This window comes from Copadichromis virginalis, linkage group LG23 (genome assembly GCF_057382275.1).
Source record: "Copadichromis virginalis isolate Kocher_CV1m ecotype Utaka linkage group LG23, C_Virginalis_male_GT1.1, whole genome shotgun sequence".
Taxonomy (NCBI): domain Eukaryota; kingdom Metazoa; phylum Chordata; class Actinopteri; order Cichliformes; family Cichlidae; genus Copadichromis; species Copadichromis virginalis.
This window is the reverse complement of record NC_140639.1, coordinates 44,255,730-44,269,820: the sequence shown is the minus strand read 5'-3', so window position 1 is coordinate 44,269,820 and position 14,091 is coordinate 44,255,730. Positions and strand designations below refer to the sequence as shown.

The window sequence follows — 14,091 nt, the reverse complement described above, 5'->3', positions numbered from 1 at the left end:
GCAGCTTGTTGAATCTATGCCATGAGGAGTTAAGGCTGTTCTGAAGGAACAGACAGTCCAATAAAGTACAAGCAAGGTGCACCTAATAAAGTTCTTACTCAAACATTTAACCCCGTTTCAGAATCACTGTGTTTTCAGCTACAATTATAAAAAGTAAAACATAAAAAGCACAATAATGCACTGACAGTTTACTTCAGTCTCCCTCATTAGTTAAAGAAATTCCCTGAAGAAAATTGCAAAGTCAAAGGTCAAGAGTTAGGAAGTGGTAAAAAAAGCATGGCAATCATACACAATGTAGAAAATCCTTAACTACATGCTTGCACCCCTCACACAGCCTCCAGATTCTTTGCGTCCAAGGGGACAAATAAAAGCCCAGAGTTAAGGGTCCTTCAATACAGTCACCGGCAAACCTGTGGCCTCTGAGAATGTGGAGCCCAGGTATGCAACTCATACAGGCATAGCTGTGCTCTAAATGCTTTATAGCTCATTTTATTGCTGTCTTGTATCCAGGGCACTAGGTCACTGATATAGTGTACAGTGGTAGGCGTTGTGAAACTCTTGCAGCTTACTTCCAGGCTTTTTTAAAAGGCTGATTAAAGAAAGGATGAAAAATTCACAGATTCATCGTGACTGTGGGGCATCTGATTAGAGCCCTTCCACTAAACACAGTCAGAGTGAACCCATACACAGCCACTTTGTGTGTATGTGTGTTAGTGTGTGTGTATGCGCATCACAAGCCTGGGCTTTACAGGAAAGTAGTTGCTCACATTACACAATTTGATTATCGGGTCCGTCTGCTTTGAGCCCTTCCTATGAACACAATCCGAGCACTCATATAAACCTGGTAACTGTCCAAAACACATGCAATCATAATTACAGTGAGACAGTTGCTCACGTTACTCACAAGTACTGTAAAGTGGTTGCTCATATTACACGCATGCAGCACAGGTAACAACTTCAAAAACAACAAAAACAGCAACTAAAAAAATAATTAAAACATTTTGGGACCTAATTCAGGGCCAGTGTTAGATATGTAAAACTAAAAGTTAAAGATATAAAGAGGTAGCTACTGGTATTAAAGATACCTAAACTGGTGTGAGTGGGAGCATTGACTGAAAGAAAAAAGTAATATTTTAGGATGATTTTTTTCTCACAACAGTTCCATGCAAAGCACAAATAAACACCTCTGTGTGAAAAGCTTGCAGCCTGGAAATGTCCCGTACACTGACAGAAGACAAATAACAAAACTTGGACTGCATGGCAGGCAAATACAAAAGAATTATGGGTATTGAAGTTTCAGGTACGTTTGTGTTGGGTGTGTAACTGATGCGCATATTGTGAGTGTAAACAGAGATCCTTTGATAATGTAAGGTGTCAGATTCGCTGGGCTTCCCAGCTGTAGTCACTGCTGACGTAGTGCCTGCAAAAGGTGCCCTATACAGGTATCTGACTAATATCTGACTGCTCATTCACTGGAGCTAAATTACGGTGTCGGTCACATGGTGATGTACAAATACACTATGTGTGATCATCATTGGCTCAGAGAAACAGTTACAAACATACTCTAGAAGAACTCTTGAATTAGGTTATTATAAATGGTTGGTATAAATACAGCTTATTAAGTTTGCTGTATGTTTGTAATGTAATAGGGTTAAGATTGGATTTTTGGTAGATCTGATAAAGGATTAATGTTCACAAAGCCTTGGCTAAAGGTAGATACAAGCTACACAAAATCAAAAATAAAATCTCATATATAATATTATAATGTATATATATACTGAACACTTCCTGCCTGCAGACATGAATAGCACCATCTCTACTGTGCCTCTTGATTGGTCAAATAAAGTCGAGATATAATCACTTGCTTCCATAAATAAAACCAATGCAGATTGACTTTGACAGCTTACAAAACATTTAATAAACCAAATTTAGTTAAAATAATGAGGTTTTTCTTGACAGAATTTCTTTGTAACTGATCCATTTTCTTAATCCGAATGTTTTACAACACAAGTCCATCTATGTGATTACAGTCTTCCAGCTAGCAGACCAGAAAGGTGAGTGTAATTCTTTTTTTTTGAGAGTGATTCTATTTTTCCGAGGCATTCCAGTCTGACGCGTTAACAAACGCTTTAACCTTCAGGTCACTCACAGTGGAAGAAGTTAAAACGGTGATCTCGCCTCATTTGAACCCTGTCAAAGTGGAATTTTCAAGGACTCGATGCGGTCGAGATCTTCTGCTCCCCCATGTTTTAAATAGGTAAGCATTCCTGTGGCTGATACCCTTTCCTCTTTAACCTGTGTTAAAAACACACCTCATAAAAGAGGGATCATTTGAGTGTAACATATGGCCTTATGTCTACACTATAGTGGGTTCCTCTGAGGTTGGTGGTGGGCTGGATTATTTGGTGCTCATAATTGTTCCTGGAGATTTCTAAGCGCTTAAAGTAGTTCCCTCTAAGAATCAAATTATTTATATAGCGTCAAATCCCAACAACAGTCACCATAAGGCGGTTTATATTGTAAGGTGATGACCCAACAAACTAGAGAAATCCCAACAGTCAGACAGACCTATATGAGCAAGCACTTGGTGACAGCAGGAAGGAAAACATCTCTTGTAACAGAAAGAAACTTCTGTCAGAACCAAGCTCATATGGGGGCAACCATCTGCTGTGACCAGAGACAGCACATGGCTGCAGAAGAGAGCCCGTTTGAGAATAACTAATGATTAAATGGCGAGTGGTGTATAAACTCATACTAAGTGAAAAGAGCTGACAGAGGAAGAAACACTCAGTCCTTCATGGTAAGTCCCCAGTAATCTAGGTCTACTGCAGTATAACTAAGCAAGGGTCACAGATAAGTGAGTCAGGTAAGTGAGAAGAGCTATGCTCACATTCTAACCAACTTTACCACTCCGGAGGATCGCAAAGAAGACCTGGACAGTTTGCAGCAGTATATTGACGAGTGTTTTGAGCATGTTGTTATGGGGAAACCAGATAACAAGGCGCCGATTCCCTCCAGCAGCAAAGGAAAGCCGTCCTCGAAATTAAGCCACCTCAAAGACTCACTGGAGCCAGCTTCTCCACAAAACAGTGACATAGTTGACATTTTGGTGTCCATAGATAAAAAAAATAGTCCAGTTTTGACGCACGCCTGTCCCTCCTGGAAATCCTGCATAAAGATTTTCAGGATCTGCATGAGTCTATTGAGTTCAGCTAGCAGCAGTTGGAAACACGCTCAAAACGCCACCCTCAAAGAGTCAATGAAAATCCCTCAATGAGGGACCCGACTCTCAGAAGCAAACGAAAAACTCAAGGAAGCTGTCATCAAGCTCCAGGCCCGCAGCATGAGGGAGAACTTGGTGCTTTAAGGAATACCAGCAAAGGCAGAAGAAGATCCTTATGAGTCACTTCACCCAGATAGAATAGAATAGAATTCAACTTTATTGTCATTGCACATGCACAGGTACAGGGCAACGAAATGCAGTTTGCATCCATCCAGAAGTGCTTTAGTGATATAGATATATTACAATATATATTAGCAATAATATAGATATGTGAGTATATTACAGAAATGGGTCTATTATGGTATGTTATAATGTACACGGTATGAAGTATGTTGTGAATATTCTATAACTATAAGTATGTACAGGCTGTAGTGAGTACAAGCTATGTACAGGCTATGAACAGGATATAAATATGAAAAACTATACAGAATATGAAATAAATAACTTTACAGAAATCTGAGATATACAGCTATACAGAAATGGGAACTGTGCAAGTTGTAAACAGTTGTAGGGTTAAAAATGATCGAATGTACAGAATGATTATTTACACAGAGCTATACAGTAGTGCAGTTAAGATAAGTGAGATATAATTCCTACAGAGGCTATATAAAGTGCTAGTGGTTGTGAGTGGTGGTTCAGTCCATGTTATTATTGTGTGTTTGAGGGTACGGTTGTCCATTGTGTGTGTGTGTATGTTCAGTCCATGAGTTTAACGTGGGTCAGATGTCAGGAGGCAGAGTTTAGGAGTCTGACAGCTGTGGGGAAGAAGCTGTTCCGGTACCCGGTGGTCTTAGTCCGGAGGCTCCTGTAGCGCCTCCCAGAGGGCAGGAGGGTGAAGAGTCCATGTGATGGGTGACTGGGGTCTTTGATGATTTTCCCAGCCCTTTTCAGACACCGCTTCCTGTAGATGTCTTTCATGGCAGGAAGTGGTGCTCCGGCGCTGCGCTGCGCAGTTTTCACGACCCTCTGCAACGCCTTCCGGTCCGAGGCAGAGCAGTTCCCGTACCAGACTGTTATACAGTTGGTCAGGATGCTCTCGATGGTGCAACGATAGAAGTTCACCAGGATGTCTGAGGACAGGTGGTTCTTCCTCAGAGTCCTCAAGAAGAAGAGGCGCTGGTGAGCCTTCTTGACCAGCTTGGAGCAGTTGGTCGTCCAGGTGAGATCCTCGGAGATGTGGACTCCCAGGAACTTGAAGCTGCTCACACGCTCCACAGCCGTCCCCTTAATGTGGATGGGTGGATGTGGGTCAGCATTCCTCCTGTAGTCCACGATGAGCTCCTTGGTCTTCTCGGTGTTAAGCAGCAGGTTGTTTCTGTCGCACCACTCAGCCAGACGAACCACCTCCTCCCTGTAGGCGGCCTCATCGTTGTCACTGATGAGGCCAATCACCGTGGTGTCATCTGCAAACTTAATGATGGTGTTGGAACCATCAGCAGGTCTGCAGTCGTGGGTGAAGAGGGAGTAGAGGAAAGGGCTCATCACACAGCCTTGTGGTACACCGGTGTTCATCTTGATTGTAGATGAGCAGCAGTTATCCAGCCGGACGTGTTGGGGGCGGTTGGTCAGGAAGTCCAGTAACCATTTGCAGATGAGGGAACTGATGCCCAGGTCTGTCAGTTTCCTGATGAGTTGTGAGGGGTGGATTGTATTGAATGCTGAACTGAAGTCTATAAACAGCATTCTGGCGTAGGTGTTGTTGTTGTCCAGGTGTGAGAGGACAGAGTGCAGTGCGATGGAGACTGCATCCTCTGTGCTCCTGTTCTGGCGGTATGCGAATTGGTGGGGGTCCAGGGTGGGGGGGAGACAGGATTTGAAGTGTGCTAGGACCAGCTGCTCTAAGCACTTAGTGATGATGGGGGTGAGTGCTACTGGGCGGTAGTCATTGAGGCTAGATGGGTTGGAGTTTTTGGGTATCGGGACGATGGAGGTGGATTTGAATCAGGCCGGTACCACAGCGTGGGCCAAGGACAGGTTGAATATGTCTGTCAGCACTCCTGCAAGCTCCCCAGAACACGCTCTGAGAACACACCCGGGGATGCCATCAGGACCTGCACCCTTGTGGACATTGATCCTGCTCAGCACTGCTCCTACATCGGTGGGGGAGAGAGTCAGAGGTTGGTGGTCTGGTGTCATGTCTGCTTTGGTTGTGGTTGTGGGGTTCCCTCACTCAAAACGAGCATAAAAGTTGTTGAGCTCGTTGAGGAAGGAGACATCAGAGGATGCGGGGGAGGGTTTGGTGGTCCTGTAGTCTGTAATGGTCTGGAGTCCTTGCCACATGCGTCGGGGGTTGGAGTTAGAGAAGTGTTCTTCTACCTTCTTTTTGTAATGGTGTTTGGCTTTTTTGATGCCCTTCTTTAGATTAGCCCTGGCTGTACTGTAGGCGTGTGCATCTCCTGACCTAAAGGCGGTGTTGCGGGCCTTCAGGAGGAGACGAACATCCCGGTTCATCCAAGGCTTCTGGTTGGGGTACATGGTGATCCGTTTCTGGGTGGTGACACTGTCTGTGGTTTTGGAGATGTAATCCAGTACAGATGAGGCGTACTGGTCCAGGTCTGTGTGGGTGAACATATTCCAGTCTGTGTTTTGAAATCTGTCCTGGAGCACTGCGTCCACTTGAAACTCCCAGAGGATGGAATTAAAATCATCTGCTTCCATTGTGTCCATCGTTTGGGAAATCAACAGACCCAGACCTATCATGGCCAAATTTGAACGCTTCCAGATATTTGTCAGAAAAAGGAAATACTAAATTTTTAATCATGGCATTTAAAAGGGACAAAAAACCTAAAGCAAGTTATACAAGGCAGGAATCAGCAACAACACATCTTTTGAATATCAGCAACTTAAATCATGCATACAGGAAAAATTCAGTCACAATCAACTGAGTCTGGAAATATACTGGATAACAAAATTATTAAATATCTGCAATACAAAAATGTATAAGCTATTATTTAAAATTGATGAATCATGAAGCTGGGAAGTCTAGTCTGCGCCTTGGGTGCTCCTTGTTGCCCACAGGCTCATTGGGTGGGGTGTCCAGGTGAGGGAGTATCCGTTGCTAGGTGCAGCTTGTCCCAGATCCAGGCCAGTGTTTCTTGTCACTTTGCTGTGTGTGTCTGTTGCACTTGAGTGGATGACTGGTGTTAGGTGGTGTTCCTCCCCACTACTCCCCGCTGGGTGCTGCTACCCCCTCAGTGGAATGCAGGTACTTGTTGGTACTGGGGTGCGTGGCTGGATGTTCTGGCGTGGTTGTTGACCCAGTCCTTTGGTGGTCCAGGGTGGCTTTACCTCTTCCATGTTGACGGGGTGTGGCTATGCTGGGCACCGGGCAGTTTTTGGGCGCCTGGAGCCCTGGGACCATGATCTTGGCTTTTACCAGGGTGGCAGGCCTATAGCGGGGCTGGTTGCCCATCACCTGGGGTCCTCTGGGACGCCCACCCCTTGGACGTGGGCACCCCATCTAGGGCCTCCCTCCTTCTTCTGCTGAGATGGGTGCACAGGCATCACAGAGAGTAGTGGTCTTAGGTCATTAGTACTCTTGGGGGCTGTGGATGGCCCGGTTTTCCCAGATCCTATTCCACCTGCCTCTGGCTCCTAGGGGGCGTTATTGTGTCTTCCCAACCTTATTTTCAAGTGCATTTCGTGATAAAGACACACACATACAAACACTCCACACTCTCTCTCTCACATGCACCACAAGGAGACTGTTGATTTATGTAACATATGTATGCATTTTTGAATGTTTGCAATTGAGTTGTTGTATGTTTGTTTTCTCACAGGTGCACTTGGCAATACATTTTGCTTTTCTTTGCTCCCCCCCTTTTTTTCCCCGCCTGTCCTGCCTTAGACATTGTATTAATGTATTTGCAAAAGCTGCCAAGAACAGGATTAAAAAAACTGATCACCTGATCCAACCCTAACTATAAGCTTTATCAAAAAAGAACGTTTTAAGCCCAACCTTAAAAGTAGAGAGGGTATCCGTCTCCTGAGAGTTTCTTGTCTGAGAGGACAGTTGTGCGAATACAGCAGCACAAAACAATTGGGCCCAGAGTTGGGATCACTGACAGCAGTGGCTATTATAGCTGATTTAACATATGCAACCTGCAGATTTTTTCCATATTGTTTTTCTTCTTATGTAAATTATCCCAGCTTCTGCTTCATAATACCGTCTGACCTTCTTTCTCAAACCTGCTGAAATGTGGTCTGGCTTTAAAAAAGCAACAATGCAGAAATGGCTCTGCTCTACCAGTGGCAGCAACACTCCACTGACAGAAAATATGTAATCAAGAGCCTCTTGGATTTAAATAACTGCTTCTGGAAATATTTTTTATATATTTTGGTGTTTTTGTGAGGTTCAAATGCAAACAATTTCTCTTCAGCTAACATTTTAAGAATCATTGCTAGGAATAACAAGACAACGTTAGAACCAGAGGTTTCCGCAGTACTTACTTACAGTTAATTAGCCTTTAGATTAAATTAACCATTTTATTTAACGTCTACAGTAAACAAGAACATTTGTGCAGTCAGTCAATGCTACAGTAAAGTTGGGGGAAATAGTGGTTGGAGACAAAATTATTACTAACTTGTGCAATGGACTTCTGATCTTGTCGCCTCTGAAATGGCTACGTCAAAGACGAGGACCAGGTCTGTAACCACTCAGTGAATTCCTGCCTTCAAAGGGACTTTGGTGCATCTTGACAGAGGCAGTTGGCTATCAGTCAGCTATTAGTTTCAGACGGGGTCAAATTGGCAATTAGTTCCAAAACTGCAAATCTGTTGCCATCTGTTGACACCCGCATACACAAAAATTCACATTAACTTTTGACATTGAGATTCCAGCCAGAATCTCATAGATTTGAAGCAGAAATCTGACATTTCTCCATGAACAGTGGTGTAGTTGCTACAGAACAGATACCAGCAAAATAACACAGGCATTTCCTAGTTATACGGGAGTATAAACACAACACATGTTGGCAACCAGTTGACTTATTGCCAAGAGATGCAAGTTGTGCTCATTACTGCAGACTGACTCAGACTGAGTCCACTGTGTAAAAATTAGACATTAATTTGCAAACCTTAGTCAGATCTGAGAGAGTGTGCTTCATCTAAAACTGAGGATTGTGGCCCACATTTTCAGACATTTTATCCAGAAAAACAATTCAAAGTGTTGCATGTAGCCCCAGAATAGTTGAATAGCAGCAGGGGAACACCTACACCTATGATATCCCAAATAGTCAAATAAGCCCTCAGCAAGATAAAGCCATCTAGTTAAAAGCAGTTATTTGCTAAAAAGGTTGATAAATTCATTTGTTAATGACTTTCCAAAATAATTTTGACATATGATTCTCAGGCAAACATCACTTCCTCCTCGTGCTGTGCTTACCTGTTTTGCAGATGTGAAGTCTCACTAAGCCTTCGAGGTAGCGCCTTAATGGTACTTGATTAATTAATTCGCTGTTCGTGTGGATAATTTTACAGAGAACTGAGTACGACCCTGTCTCTCTTTCCCCCATCCAGCCCTTTGCCTGGGATGAACTGGGCTCGCAGGGAAATCTAGGAGAGCTAAACAAACCCGGATTCCTGTTGTGCACTGAGCCTGAAACCAGGGGCTAAATGATCATATCATGGGACTTTTATAAGTCAGGATGTTGGACTCATAATGACTTATTTACTTTAAATGGCCTCAAGCATCCAGAACAGTAGGCTTTATGTGTAAACTGAATATTTTAACACTTTGGTTTGCCAGTGTGACATCCAGGAAACTAAATGCAACACTGAGGGAGCAAAGACAGAGTAGCCACTACATCATACATTACACTTTATACAAGATGCCTGGATAACATGTGATACAGCTGAACTAGTTTGAAGGTAATGGGTTATTGTTTATTTTTCCTTTGCAAAAGGAGGATAGATGTGAGTGTGGAAGCAAAGCCTTCAGCCACCAAGTCAGCTATAGAGTAATTAATCCATCTAATCTGGCTGAGGCTGCCAGACCTTCACACTCTGGACCGAGTTTGCCCCAGAGAGGAATGTAGCGATGGATTATCTCAAAACATCAAATAATAAGCCCCCCTTCTGACACCACTGACAGCAAATGAAAAGGCCCGGATTTTCCATCCCTGTGAAGAATTAAAGATATGAAGAAAACTCTGTGGGGATCTAACTTTGGCGGCAGGTTCATGAATTGACTGGATGGAGGCTGCTATTTAAAGCCTGCAAAAAATTAATAGCTTGATTAATTCCTGGTGACTTGCACCCGACATGTCTTCGCTATTGTGCACATGAAAAGTTGCAGGGTACCAGCGAAGTAATTATATCATCACAGGCCATTGCTTCCATTGCAACCTGATTTTTTATTATTTTATTACTCTTTTCTTTGCTGACTTGGCGAGGGGTTTGAATTCCATCGACGACCGTTTTATACGCCTGGACGCAAAGAGACTTAATTGAGGTTAAGCACCTTGGTCAAGGGGTTTGGAGTGCCACACTGCTGCACTGGGAAGTTTGTGAAGAGGCCCTTTAAGTCTCTGACCAACCAGAGTACAGGAAAACAGGGCAGAGCGAGGAGGCGTTTGGACAGAAACATTTGGGACAATTGCCATGCTGATTTTGTTTGTTAGAGCAAGTTGTTGATCTGACGTGAGATGGTTAAAATCATAGTTGCAGCTATAGTTCCCTTTAGTGCCACATGAGGGAATGTGGCGCAACAACCTAATGCTATAGTCAGGAAAACAGTGGTCGGAGGTCACAGCACGACCAAAATTACTGACACTGAATGCAATGAACTTGTATTCTCGTTGTCTTTCAAGTGGTTCTTTCAAAGATGGCAAGGAAAATGGCAATAAGGTAGAGCCAGTCTGCTACTGGTGTGAAATTGAAAGGGTTCAAGTTGATGGTTGCAATCTGTTTGTGATAATACTGCAATTAACTGTGATAAATCAGCAAAAATTGCAATTCTGCTACCATCTGCATAAACAGTAATTCACATTAACTACTTACAGATTTCAGAAATCTGGATGAACGTAGTTATATCTAAAGTTCGAAACAGAAACCAGAATTTCCCCACAAATAGTGATGTAGTTGATGCAGGACAATTTAACTGTAAAATATTATTTTATATAAGATTAAAGTCCGAATGCAACCAGCTGGCAGGCAGTTGAGTTGAGTGCCCTATAGCCAAGACGCGTGAGTTGTGCTTATCAGTGCAGACTGACTCAGACTAATTGCACTGTGTTAGAAATCTGTCTGGGTTTATAAATAAGATGGCAATTATATGACAATGTCTGGCTGGGAGTGCGTTCAGGTCGAGTTGCTTTGTTTGGTGACAGATTGCCTCCTATGTGGACCGTACAATAGAAAGTGTTTGCACAGAGGTTGGGAGGGTGTTGCATGACCAGCCTCTTTGTGACCAGTTGGTTGTTACAACTACTTGTAATAAAGCATATGGTTGCAAACACTGGGCAAGCACACTTCATTGGCGCGATTGACAAAATGAAAAACTAACATGCTAATAAAAAGCTACCTATATTACACAATATTAGACATGTTTGAAATTTTCCACATTTCTGTGATGGGACATGATTAAGAACAACGCATAACAGCCTCCCTTTAGTTACAGAAGTCACTCTTAACAGAGCCAAGGTTCGTAAACACGTAACAGCATCAGTGTTGTCCTCCTGTCATTGACATCCAGTTGAACCACGGGGATCTTGGCCATTGTTTGATGCAGTTCAGGGTGGGTGGGTGGGTTGGACTCAACCCGCATTACTGGTTTCAGTTATTCTTTTTAATTTTCTTGCCAACAACACATCAAAAGGACTTAATGCAAGCCAAAGTTCCAAATGGTGATGACAGAAAACCACATGTGCCAAATCCAAGTAGCTGCCTCAGCACTGTGGTAGGATCACAAGAAAGGCTTGTGGTCACCTTTGGCAGGCTTTATAAAATCCATCCAGCTAAATAGGGGCTGCAAATAACATACACACTTTAACGCAAATGACATCAGTCTATAGAAGCACACAGAGATGTGCTTCTATAGACTGATGTATAGACCACGCAGGTGGCCATGCCATTTATGGCAGTGTTTGAACAGAAAAACAATAGCATGTTGTTGCTGTTGTTAACCGACTCCTAGATAGATACAAATAAGCTGAATATTGTGGAAACAGCTGTTTCTTTCTTTTTTATGGGAGGGAGGCTGGTGGTGAGGGTTAATTTTTAACATTAACATGCTGAAGTGTGAGACCTCAGTGACATGGATGTTAGACAGATCAGTTATAGGTGTTAAAACCCCTTTGCATGGCTAAGCTGCTTAACTTTGTTAAAGCACAGAGTTAAAAACAACATGCTAACTAGCATAGCATCAAAATCCCTCAAACCTCTTTTCAAAGATGTTTCTTTGTATCTGCGTCAAACTTCAGGTGCTGATTTTGTATAATTCCATCACATTACTGTTGCTGGGAATCTGACACCTTATAATTGGATATTTTGCTGTGTCATGTGGGCGTGGGGATTGTGGTTGAGCAGCAGACGGAAGCCGTCAACAAAAGAAGCATGAAAAATCCGAGTGCTGGAAGCATGTGTGTAAACCAACCTGCTTTACATGTGGCCACTCCATGAAAGACTTTTTCATGAACACTTTTAGTATAAAGCCACATCAGGACATGTGATCCAAAGTTATAAGACAGAGACGGGGTATGCAAAGCATGCCTTTGTGCTGAGAATGACTCAGCTTTTTTTCTTTTCATAAGGCTGCACTGTTTCTTTTACATATCACAAGGAAATGGAAATGGAAATATTAGGTTTAATATCCTTGCTTCACCTGAGATTAAATCAAACAAATTTTCAACACACGTTAAACATCATTTTAAATTATTCTGCATCTAATTTTTTAAAATATGATATACGCAAAGACTTAGAGATGTGCCTTAAAACATGACTAAAACTAACACAATATTTAAAATGCTTCAAAATCAGAGTATCATTTATTCCAAGTGAAACTATGTAGTCACACACACACAGATACACCTGCACAGGAGAATAAATGTCTTGTACCTACCGGTTGTAACTTGACACGCGTCTCTCTGTAGTCTTGCCAGGTGCTGAACTGTAAAAAGCAGCCTGAGAGCGACAAAATATACTCAGGGATCAAGTGGGCGGAGCTTCTATCATTCAGGTGCACTAGACCTCTGCTGTTTGTCGTTGTCCTGAGCAATTAATCTGAATAAAGAGCCACAAAACGTAGAAACACCATATGAGTTTTGCAGGCTCCCAGTTCACAGTTAAACTCTCATCCTGTCCTCCGGTACACTGAGGATACTGAGGACATCACAGGTGTAGGTGCAGGAGGTGGAGCAGCAGATGAGAAGCAGTCACTGTGGGGGAAGAAGGCTTGGAACAAATAATCTGCATATGCGTCTGCGTCATGTATGTATGGGAATTGATGTAGTGGTTTTAGGGTGTGCCACTGTTTTCTAAGACTTAGAGGTTTTCATCAGCTTCTTATGTGTCAAGGTGTGGCAATATGTCAGCAATTAAATGTAATGAATCCCTTTGAAACTAGGCATTGACACTCATTCTTCAGTCAGTGGAAGGGTCTTTTGTATTGCTAAGGAACATCATTTATATTTTCAAACAGGGTTGCGTAACGACATTTTGCCTGTAGCATTTTGTAGTTAACTTTCACTGCACGGTATTTTCACGTCCTTGAAATCTTAAATGCAAATTTACGCTTTTGGACCTTTAGATTGCTACTTAATTTGAGCTATGTGATTATGATTTGATAGATTTATAGTAAAATATGAGACTGCACCGGCTAGTTAGCTGTATTTTTTGTGACCTTAAGATTTTTCGCTGGTGCGTATATGTGACGTATAGATCTTCGTCTTGTATGTGTTGGATTCGATGTTCTGGAAAAACAGTGGCACACTGTTTTCTCAGGCTTTAAGATTTTCGTGAGTTTTTCATGTGCAAAGGGGAGACGATATATCAGAAAGCATGTTTAACCCTCTCAGGCTCAAATTAAGTTTTTGTTGCTAATGCACAAAAGACTACCTGCAGTGGTACTTCTGAGTAAAAAAAACTCATAAAATATGTATGTGGGGTAATCAGGTTGTTAATTTTTACTTGTTGCAAATCTGCAAGCCTGCCTTGAGAGGGTTAATACCATTAAAGCCTTTTGAAATTGCACAATGATGTTCATTGTGCAATTTCAATTGAAGAGGCTTTTGTATTCCTAAGTAACGCATGTTTTTTTTATAAAATGGGTTTCTCTAACGATATTTTTCCTGTGGCATTTTGTAGCTAAAAATGGCCGTAATTCCTTCTGTTTGACACATTATAACTTCCTTGAAATCACGAGTGATTTGATAGATTTATATTAATAAATGAGACTGCAGTATGCTTTGTGAGTTATGATTTTGAGTTGATCTGTATATGTGACCTGTGTCTTGTGTGAACTTGCTGCAGTGGATTTGGGTGCGGCATTACTTTCTAAGCCCTTTAGAGATTTTCATGAGCTTTTCCTGTGTGAAGGCATATCTATATGTCAGCAAGTAAATTTATTTCCATTAATTCCTTTTGAAACTACATGTGTTCATTCTTCAGTCAGTGGAAGGGTCTTTTGTATTGCTAAGTAATGCCATTAATTTTTATAATACAGGGTTGCGTGATGACATTTTGGCCGTAATTCCTCCTGTTTGTCATGTTCAACCTACTTTAAATCCTTCATGCCATGTTTAGGCTTTTGGATCATCAGAGTTACTTAATATGAGATGAATCAGATATTTGGTGATAATTTGACAGGTTTA

At 42.2% G+C, this 14,091-nt stretch overlaps 1 protein-coding gene across 1 annotated transcript in view; it reads right to left on the bottom strand.

The window, feature by feature from the left end:
- LOC146681688 (sodium- and chloride-dependent GABA transporter 2-like) overlaps window positions 1-12,379 on the bottom strand; it is a 37,064-nt gene extending 24,685 nt beyond the window's left edge. Inside the window, exon 1 of the mRNA XM_085449678.1 lies at window positions 12,342-12,379. The gene's annotated coding sequence lies outside the window, so the exon portion shown is untranslated. The remainder of the gene's footprint in view (window positions 1-12,341) is intronic.
- Between the last annotated feature and the right edge of the window lie 1,712 nt (window positions 12,380-14,091).